The sequence below is a fragment of the Arachis ipaensis genome, chromosome B06 (assembly GCF_000816755.2).
Source record: "Arachis ipaensis cultivar K30076 chromosome B06, Araip1.1, whole genome shotgun sequence".
NCBI lineage: Eukaryota > Viridiplantae > Streptophyta > Magnoliopsida > Fabales > Fabaceae > Arachis > Arachis ipaensis.
The window spans coordinates 65,364,080-65,375,370 of NC_029790.2; the positions used below are offsets into that span (position 1 = coordinate 65,364,080).

Sequence of the window (11,291 nt, forward strand, 5' to 3'; positions counted from 1 at the left end):
CTATAAAAATAAAACAAAACTCATAACTTTTAACAAAAAATGTTTAATTACTCATAATAAAAAAGAATAACATAAAATTAAAGAGTTTTTTAATCTATAAATTTTAAGATCTATAATTATTTTTGTGAATCTTTCTCCACTTATTTATATCTTAACTTTCTAACTAATTGAAATTCAAAAACTAATTGATAAATTCTATCTGGTTACATATGCAACATTGTATATATGCTGCGTATATCATGTCTAATCTATATCCTCACAATTCTTTTTCTATTTTGTCTAAAATGAATATAAAGAAAAGGTGTTTGCTACGGTACGATGATAAATTAATATGTACCGATACGTTTAAGACATGGACAAATAACATTAAGACATGTGGAATTTATTTTCCACGTCAGCATTTTATTTTTTTTAAATATATAGTATATCACCACTTTTACTAAAATATCCTTTTAATTAAATAAAAATAAAAAATATTTATTTATATAATTTTATAAAAAGACTTAAACATCCTTTCTCTATTTGATTAGACAAAAATACCCTTTGAATACCCCTATCTTAACAGCTTCTCCCCAAATCAAAAAAGGAAGTTGAAACAGGGAACCCTAGCTTCTCCACCACCGCCGCAAGGACTGCCGCCGTCCGTCACTCTCAGGCACTACCATCATCGTCTGGTCGTCCGTGCTTCTTCCTCCTTCAAGAATCACAGCTTCTTCTTCATAGAGCTCGGCGCGTCAGTTTCTGGTATTCATCTGCTCCATCGCGCTCCTGCCGCCGTCTGTCGGGCGCTCAGTCACCATCGTCTTCGTCTGGTCGTCGCAGATTCTTCCAACCCACCACCGTCTTCTGAGTTGTGTTCGTCGCCTGGCCTCTGTCTCCGTCACGATTCTGCCCCTCTCTTCTCAGACTGCTCAGAAGAAAAACCCATCTCCATTCCAGTTTTCTTTTTTCGAGTTCAGAGAGCAGAAGTTCAACCAAGAAAAAAACCTTAGACTTCGACGGTCATATCTGACATTTGTTGTTACCCCCTTTTGCATAGTGTTCGCTGTGATATGGGCAGTTTATCGTCGTGCTTCGTTTGCTTGGATCGGTTAAGACATTCTTCTAAGATTAACTTACTGATTTCACCCCCTTTTTTACCATACCAATGTCTTCTACTGTTTATTATTTGGCTTGAGCTACATAGCATATCTTAGTAAAACTATAAAATGTTCATGAACTAGAACAGAATCTGTTACTTATCATATGAGTTTAATATGATACTCATTGCATTTAATTTGAGAATGTTCTTGGTCATTGAGATAGGACATAGCCACTACTAGTTTTTGTGTCCATGTTACTTGTAGTTTCAGGTTCATGTTGATGTTGTCTATTTTCTCTTATCATGTTTTATTTTTCATGATATTAGTTCTCTGTTAATGTTTGATTCAAATAGAAATTGATAAAAGACTATTGGTTGCGTGAGGGAATCATTGTTAAGGTTATGAGCAAGGCCTTGGCAGAGAAGGGGTATGGAGTATTTCTTTAACAATGGAGTAATATGGAGAGATACGGAGAGAGAAAAGACGTATTTTTGGATGGCGCAAAAGGAGAAGGGAAGAAGGACATGGAGTATTTCTTTCACACTTGGTTCTCTCTCATTCACCAGCTTTAGCCCGCCGCCATTATATTTTCTGATGCTGGTCCTGACACTAGGTGGGTTGGGAATGAACTTGGTCTTGATGCCTCTACTTGTTGGTCTATTTACAACTCCACTCTCACTCCAATTGGTGGCATTTACAATGATCCTCGGTGGGTTACTTAAATTCTTACGATTTAAGCTCTATGCTTTGTTATGCCTTGTCTTAGATTGTTCAATGTTTTCTTTGTTTCTAACAGATATGCGGCTGAGGGAGATCCGGCTGGTCATGAGTGGGTACCTGCCCTCTATGATGTCTCAATCAGACCTGGTTGGTTTTGGCATCCTTTAGAACTTCCAAGGTCTGTAATCAATCTGCCTGAAATATACTATAAGAATAATTACTTTTATTCTTTTGCTAGAGGAATGTTGCTTTTACTAGAGGAATGTTGCTTTTATTCTTTTGAATGCATGACCATATACAAGTAGCCATATCAAAAATATTTCTTCTCCTTGCTCATGCTTTCATATATTAATATGTTTATTTATATGCTTTCTTCAGATATGGTCAAGAATAAAGGCTTCTTGCCATCGGGCCGCTCAGAAATTCATAAACAAAGAAATCAGATAAAGGCTATTATCAACTCTTTGCTTCCAGCTTGCAACAGTGCTGATCCACATACTCATGTTGCATTTAACGCAGATGCAATAATTGCCAACCTTCCAGCATACGGTTAGACTCTAAATTTCTTTTGTCCCTTTCCATTCATCACAATAACACAATCAATAACATAGACAACAAAGTCTCTTTCTATTGTAATGAGAATGTAATCAAACATTTTATCAAATGACAAGAGATTGTATAGTAACCAAAACTGGATTCAACAACAAACTTGCTGCCTGGTAAAATTTAAGAAATTTGATCATCCAAAGTGTAGAGGTACAATTTACAGATTAAAGTGTAGAACGGTAATCTCAGTTCATTATACTGTGCTTGTATTGTATAAAAATCTAAGCTACTTATCCATTATCGGCAATTCAGCACTTTAGGAAGTGCAGGTGCATTTCATAGAATGCTATTCTTAAGTTTAAATTATTTTTTACAGTATCACCTAAAGGTACAACTGGTTGAAGATTACATTGTCAAATAATGAAAATGGTATATTGCTAAGAGTTATATAGGAGAGATTAATTTGTGACCTGTTTCAGCGGCTGTGAGAATCAAATCATGGCAGAAAGAGAAGGAAAGGGAAATGCCTTTCACCATTGATGATTTGATGTCTTAGTTTTTACAATGTTCATAATGAGTGAATCATATCTTAGATCTTGACAAGAATTTCCTCCTTTTGTGCAACTAAGAATGGAAAAGTCAATCACAAATTGCTAATAGCAAATTGAAAGAAATTCATCGACAGAGTATAGAAATGACTATAAAATTAACAAATAATGTGGCATTGTTTACATCCAATGTATGATGAAAAAGTATCTCACGTTCCTTTAATGTATGAAATTATGCAGGGCATACTCATGTTGCTGGTTTCTAAAAGTTCCACTTCACATATTCTTTATAATGCCATGGACGTAAGTCTTGCTTGGTACACAGACTAATCCTGCACTTAGTCACCTATATTTTTGACCGAATTATGTGCTATATTGCATCATTCATTGACTTGGGCATTAGGAAGGTTCTCATGTAAGGCTCATTTATTGATTTGTTGTTAGCATAAAGATTATATGAGCAACTAATATAGGTGTAAGGATCTTATTCTAATGATGTTTGACTATATTTTCAGGCCAACATATGAATTCCCTCATCCTCTTTCCCGCGTTAAGCAACAAATGGCATACAGAGTAAGTTACATGGCTTCAGAGAGTTAATCCAACATAATCAATCTATTAGTTTCACTTGATATGACTAAGTTATCAGTGTTTTGTATGTCTTTCAGCTGTCATATCAAATAGTTGATTCTTTAATCTGGCTTGGAATACGAGATTTAATAAATGAATTTAGGAAGAAGAAGCTAAAGCTAAGGCCTATTACTTATCTAAGTGGATCTTATACATCCCCTCCTAACATGCCCTATGGTTATATATGGAGCCCTCATTTGGTTCCTAAACAAAAAGATTAGATATGCATTTATATTTTATAGTGTCATCTCATCTTTCCATTTCTTATGCATTCCCTTGTTCTTCACTTGCTTTAGCACATGGGGCTAACAAGATTTGTAACGTGGGAGCCGCTAAATCTTGAAAGGGACTGCTTCTTCTTATGGCTTGAAGATGATGTCTCAGTGCAACTTTGCAGGAACACTTGGTTTTCCTTTTGTTTTATTGGAGTAGAAATTGGTTCAAGAATGGAAATTGAATGAACGAGGAGAGGAGCTTGAGGCTACTTTGTTTGGGGGTTCTTTAGACTCTGAGAACAAAGCTGTCAGTCAGGCATGTCTGTGCTGTGACTGGGAGGTCGAAGCTAAGATGTGGAACAGGTCTCTCATCAGCCAGTTACTTTTCCCCAGTGGACAATGTTGTGCCAGAGTGAAAAAGAAGAAAATAAAAGAGAAGTAGGTTTGTTTTGGAAGGACCAATGGGGATGGAGGAGATGCCCCGTCAGGAGGTGTTATGCGCAGACCACTCAAACTTTTTGAAACCGATAATGGTGAGGATGCCTAGCTGTTATTATGTTCTAATGGGGTTTTTACCTTTTAGGGTTGGGTTTGGTCCCTTTTGGAGAAAGAAGGGGGAGGGGGTAGTAACAGCATTTGTCTTTTTTTTTTTCTTTTTTTCTTTTTTTTAAGATAATCAATATAATTTTTATTTTATTCTTTTAATCAAAAGATGTGAATAAATATACTCGTTGTTAACAAATTATACAAGATCATTCAAAATAAATTTTTAATACAAGAAACAAAAAAAAATAGTATGTACTTGTTCAGAATTTCAGTTGGTTTTTGACAGATCTTCATGTTAGGAATAGAACTTGCCTCAATAGAAGTAGCTCGAATATTTCTTCGCGTTTTTACCATTGTAACTAGCTTGTAGTGTTATGTGTTTGAGAATAAAAATACATAACAATGATAAAAGAGAGTTGTTATTATATATCAATTTACGCTAAATCTATATTAAATGCAAATATTCATTCTAATTATTGACAATATAATTAGTTTATAATTAACATAAATCACATCAATTATATTATTTACAAGTAAATCATATATTCCGTCAAAATCAATATTACAAATTTAAATGCTAGTATTACGTAGAGTTATAAGTTAAAATAAGATAATATATATAAAACAATAAAATATTTTTGAAAGATATTTTTCAATAATAAAGAATAAACAAGCAAAATTTTATTCTATATATAAAAACACTACTCAGCATATCATTAGTAAATTATATTCACATTATAATTCTAATTGTGTTACATATATGCTTGAGTGTTTGATATAGGTAAGCGAGAATTATCAGGATCACCTCAACGTAGCGAGAACAAGAGAGACACAAGAGATGTTAGCATTAATGCTATTGAAAACCAACTCTTACATTATTCGTACTTGAACCATACACTTCACATACCCCAAATTTTGTATTCTATGTATCCCAGTTTTTATACTGCTGCAGTATATTCTAACCAATATCCGATAACCATGCATCCATCACTATACAACATATTCCCACCATCATTTATTGTAGGTCCAACTGTCACAAATTTTCAGCCTCCTACTCTCTTATATCCTTTTCAATCTACTAATTCAAGAGATACAGATGAAATTCTTAAACTGCTAAAGTCTCCACAACATCATCAGTCTGACTCTGGTACAAATAAAAAGGCATCAAAACAGACAAGTGTACGCGATAAGAAGATATCTACGGCCAAGAGAAGAATTGTTTGGAATTCACATTTATCTGAAAATAAGGGTGGTGTGAATGCTGCCTCCATTAAAGACAAATTTTCAAAAAACAAAAAAACTCCACCAGGGACCTCCAACAAATCTCTAACTGAGGAGAAAAAGGCACTCTTAAAAAAGAGTACACCAAGTGGATATTCTATTAGCATGCCTACCCTAAACCAGAAAAACATCGAGCACAATAAATGGAGAATTGAATGGCCATCTGTAAGTTCTCATATCACAAGCATTCGCATGAATCCTCTATGGTTACATAACTTAGTGATCTCACCAATTTTTTTTTTTTGCAGTGGATCCCGATTTTATTTAAGCCTCCTGCATACATGGATTTGGATGACTTAGATATTAAAATGGCAACCTATGTGTTTGCACCAAATAAAAGAAGGTTAAATATCTCATTATCTATCTACAAAAAATTTAAAACATAGTTCAATATTAATGTGATTCGTATTTGTAGTGATGAGGTATTGGCGACAACAAACAAATTTAGCGGAACTCATGAGAATTTCAAGTCATTAATTCCCAAGGAGCGGGTACATGGGGATGTAAGTGCATAATTAAACTGCTATCTCTAGCATACTTTAATTTCTAATATATTTATTATTTACCACATAGGTGTTGGATTTGGTGGCTACTATGCTAACCATGCAGGAGAAAGAAATGGAATGTCAAACAAACTGGTATTTGCCAGCTGTGTTTTCGGTACGTAATGTCTTTTTCAGGCTTGTTACCATTTTTATTTATTTTATCTTATTACTTAATTGGTGTCATTTACTTAGCCCCTAACTATTAAATTCAGCAATTCATACTGTAATGTGATACCAAAATTGAAGTTCTGTTGAAATATTATCAAAAAGAATTTATGGGAAAAGTTGATGAAGGTCTAAAAGAGGTATATAATTTATTGTATTTTTTAATTTTTTTATTATTTAATGGCATTTATCTTTATGAACTGATCTATACCTTTTTTTAAAAAAAAATTGTATCTAGTAATATTCTAATACGTGAAAGTTGGTACTAGATTCTTTTACCTGTCAACGAGAACAACACACATTGGTATCTGGTTGTTTTTGATTTGTGCAATCATCAAACAATTCTGCTAGACTCCCTACCGATTGCTACAAATAAAGAGCAAAAGAGATCGAGTATAGTAAAGCTGGTAAATTAACTTTCCCTATTTTCACTTTTATGACATTTTTTTTAGGTTTCAAATATCGTCCTTTATTTAATTTTTTTCGTATATAAATAGGCAAAATATCTGGAAGATATGCTCAAGTATGACTGGTTCTATAAATACAACACTCTGTTCAAGCCAAGGATACTTGATTTTGCATTTGTGGATATGCTAGAAACAGGAGAACAAGCTCCTGGCTCGTAAGTAATATCTGTATTTGTGTTTTCCTCTTTCAAATTTTTATCTGCATAAGCTAACCGCGTCTTATTTAACACAGTAATGATTGTGGGGTATGGGTGGCAACCTGGATGACAAACTACAGGAAGACGTATAGTTATACAATAAATGTAATTTTCTTTTGCTAAAAAAAATAGTACTTCAATTGCTAATGTATGGTTTTGTTGGTAACCTAAAATATTTATATTTTTCAGGTTAATCATGGTACAAGGATGCGACTTGCGTTGAATTTGATTCTAAGGCCCCACAACTTGATGCTGCGTAATGTCATTGAATCTGCTACCAGGAATTACAATAAGTATAAACAAAAGGAGTCAAACAAAAGTTAAATAATTGTAATTGTTATGTAGTCATGTTTAGATTATATTAACTACTAAGACTTGTTAGTTTCATCTCTTTTACTTAAAAAATTATTATGCACTATATTTTTTATGGACTATTGTTGAAAATTAATGTTTCTGTCTTTCATTCGATTATAGTTGAATTTAGGTGAAGCTTAATTTTCACTCTAGCATTTTGATTCCTTGAACCACTTCTGTGTTGTAAGCTTAATTGAAAATTTGATACCTAAAATATATTAAGCATTTTAAAATAAAAACATGAGAGAATGGTTATAATCTATCTTCTGAAAAACCGCAATTGAACCGTCGAACCGGCCAAGAACTGGCCGGTCGAACCAAACTGTCACCTGGCCGGATTTTTCGAAAAAGGGAAAAACGCCAAGTTCGGAAAACAGTTCGAACCGACTGGTCGAACCGGTCAAATCGTGAACCGAAAAAAAAGCGATTCAGTCCAAGATTTTGATAATCGGTTCGAACTAATCGGTCAAACCGTGTTCCGGTATACAAAAAGAATCGGTCATATATCAAAACCGAAAGATTCAGAAACCGTCGATGGACTGTCGAACAGATCGAGAACCGGTTGGTCGAACCGAACCCGGACCCGATCGGTTTTCTAAAATTTGCTCAAAACAATGCCGTTGGTTAGAGGAACCCTAACCAGTAACCAAAATGCGCAGCACCTTCTTGGCCCCTCCTCTCTCATAGTCTCACTCAGCCACTCTCCTCCTTCCTCTCATCGAGCTCCTCCTCACTCCCTCACTTCCCTCTCTCTGGCCTCTGAACGAACACACTGAAGAACGCAAAGAGGACAGAAGAGAACTCGAATGCAGCTTGGAGGAAGCACCGAAGCAGCCATCTCTCATCGCCGTTCCTCAAAGCCACAGCCACTGCAACAGCTTTGGCGCAACGTCGCCCTTGTTCGCCGCGCATCCGCCTCTTTTTAGCCAAGCTTCTGCGTCTATTTTTTGACCAACCCTTGTTCTGCCCTTTTTGGCGAACCCTTGTTCGAGCTGCTTAGCCCTCTGTTCAATCCTCTACACCGCGTGTTCGAGCCTCTGTTCAGCCTCTGTTCCGCGGCCTTTCAGCCACCGTTCTTCCATTGTCTGCCTCCATTCAACCATCTCCGTCGCGATTTAAAGCTCCTCCCTTTCCCTGTACCATTTGAATTTCAGAACTGCTCCATCCTAGGGTGATTTTTTTCCTTCTTCTTGTTCTTTCTTGTATTAATTATTTGATGCCACTGTCGCAACGTCGTTCTCCTCCATCGTGCAGCCACGCTTGAGCTTCGAAACCACCGTCGCCGGCCTCGCCTTCTGCCTCCGTCGCGTAGCCACTGTCTCGACGGTGCTAGTTCTGTTCCATCGCGTCATCCCTTCGGTCGTACCCTGTTCCTTTCTTGCTACTGATCTGCTCTACTCTGTTCTGGCATTTAGTTCTAGGTATTAATTTTTTTAAACTATAATTGTTGAATAATTCTTGTTACTTATTAGTTAATCTGTGAACCTTGCTATTGTTACTGGTTGAATAATTGCTGAATAATTGTTGTTAGTTAATCTGTGGACTTGTTACTGAATTGAATAATTGTTGAATAATTTTGACTGTTGGAGACTTGAGATTATTGGGTTGGAGTGAGTTGCTGTGGTTTACTGTGATTTTGTAATTGGATTGTATTGTTGTGATATTGTATTGTTGTTGGATTTTTTTCAACTAAGAAACACCTAAGGCTATTGGATTGTTAAAATTGTGCTTAAATTTTGCTAAAATTGTGATTAGCTGAAAATCTTATTAATCTTTATTGAAATTATGCCGAAAATTTTGCTAAAAGTTTGTTAGAATTTCTATTTGTTCATTATGAGTAGAAGGAGGGGTTTAGAATAGTTCTTCTGCAAGCAGAAAGGGATCATTATCTTTTTCTATTGATAACTTCGAATACACATTCCAGTAGTTGACTTAATTGGAGAGAAGAGATCCATGAGAATGGATCTTACACAACAAGGATTAAAGGTAGAGAATGCAACGGTTGGGCCTTTAGGGTCTGCACTTTTTGACTCTGCTGTTTCCATTTTTTATGCTTACAATAAGTATGCTTTGTTCAAATAGCAGGATACTGGAATTCATTGATTTGGGAGGTGAAATGTGGAGAGATGTTTGGCATGCTTTTATAAGTGAAATTATAGCGTTACACAAGTTCTCACATAAATATGGACCTTGATTATGACGAATCTTTTGTTATAGAAAAAATAAATTTTTCATCTTTATTTTTAACAAAAAAATATATGAATTGAATTAACTAGATAAGTAGATGATTGAATATTTATTATTGGTATGCTTGATAAATTATGCCAATTATGCGTTTCTTGAAATTGGTATGCCTCACCTAGATTCTGAATAGTTTGATTCATGTTTCTGATTTTGATAATTTGAGTAGTTTATGAAGCATAGATCAATGTTATTGCAAATGATTTGGGACTGCTTTTGAGGTAGTTGAGACCTGAATGGCAAGAACAAGTTACTAAACCAAGCATAATAGCATCTCAGCTTGCCAGTTTGAACAGAATTCTTGAGTTTCAGTGTAACACCCTAACTATCAAAGCTCACATAGATACCATACAACTTACAAAAACTCATAAAGAGTACATACATATATACACTTATATACATAGATAATATTATAAGCATTATCCAATACAATTCCTATCCCTCTTACAGATTATATCAAGATAAAGGCGAGGGTATAATAAACCATAGCTAAAACAATACAAAGCATCACAACAACAATTAGATAAGCTCTTCGTAACTTCTGCGCCCATATCCTGAAAGGGGAAAAATGTAGGGGGGTGAGAACATCATCCTCGAAAGGGTTCTCAGTAGAGGGTTTTTGGAAATTACTGTAATAGGATACATGAAGATAACCGCACCAGTGATTAATAACCGTCTCATGCCTCTTTTCAAAAACAACGATTTACAATGAAAGTAAAGTCGGAAATCTTTTCTGAAAGAGGAACCGTTCAATTCTCAAAAACTCAAAAGCCTTTCAAAAGGATTTATCTATGCTGAACCAAAATAGCCTTTCATATTTTTTTTTCCAAACCAGAGACACACAAAACCAAAACCAACCATCGGTTCATCTCATTTCAACCATGGCCCTAGGCCCAAACAATCCAACCATCAACCAATCACCACAGTCCAACAGAGCCCCAGTAGCAAACACAAATAGGAAGATGCAAGCACAAACAAACAGTTATTGCAAGTAGAACAATTAGCAATTAATCACATAGGCACACCAAGTATAATATGCACACCCAAACAATGTCACATAGATGCATATAATGCATGCCTATCCCTAGTGGCTGATGATATCATCTGTCGGTTATATAGCTAACCCGACATGTCCTGGTAGCTAACCATGGATAGAAACACCCTTCGCGGAGCAAGTAGGTTTGAGCTACAACCCCATTGCTACTACCCGCTCAACCCAGAGCCAGTGGAATAACCACTACTGCGGCTACTACCCAGGCGGGTGTTTAACAGCTCAACCTGGAGCGAGTGGAATCACCACTACTACCGCTACTACCCAGGCGTCACAGTCTCTGACCTGGAACAAGTGGGACGAACCACAACCCTTGCTACTACCCAGGTATCTCAAACATATATTCATTCAGTCCCAGTCATGGATCAACATCCATCTCAGGCATCCGGCTTAAGTTTATAATTCATAGTCAGAAGCCACTTTTACTCAAAGTAAGTTCCCTTTTTAAAACAAAGCCGCTCTCGGCATCCTCTTTCCAAGACTTCCAAAACCATGGAAAGTTAAAGATTCAATTTGGGAACAATCAAAATCACCCATTCCACAATGGGATTTTATAACAAAATTTCTCGGCAGAGTCCCAAGTCTTTAGGGGAGAACAACATAACTCATTTCACCAAATTCATTTAAAATCATTAAAACATTGGCTTTCTGATTTGAGTAAGAAAATAGGATCTAAGCCAAACCGAGTCATGTAATCATTTAG

General features: G+C 35.7%; 1 long non-coding RNA gene and 1 pseudogene across 8 annotated transcripts in view; both read left to right on the top strand.

Annotated features, from left to right (window-relative positions):
* The window catches only part of LOC107648783, a 21,567-nt gene continuing 10,811 nt past the window's right edge, over positions 536 to 11,291 (top strand). For 4 of the 8 annotated variants that reach the window (XR_002348823.1, XR_002348826.1, XR_002348825.1 and 1 more), the window contains exon 1: positions 536 to 1,001. This is a non-coding gene — a long non-coding RNA (uncharacterized LOC107648783). The remainder of the gene's footprint in view (positions 1,002 to 11,291) is intronic. The other 4 variants (XR_002348822.1, XR_002348824.1, XR_002348827.1 and 1 more) reach the window with 2 other exon arrangements.
* On the top strand, positions 1,298 to 3,783 carry LOC107648782 (annotated as a pseudogene).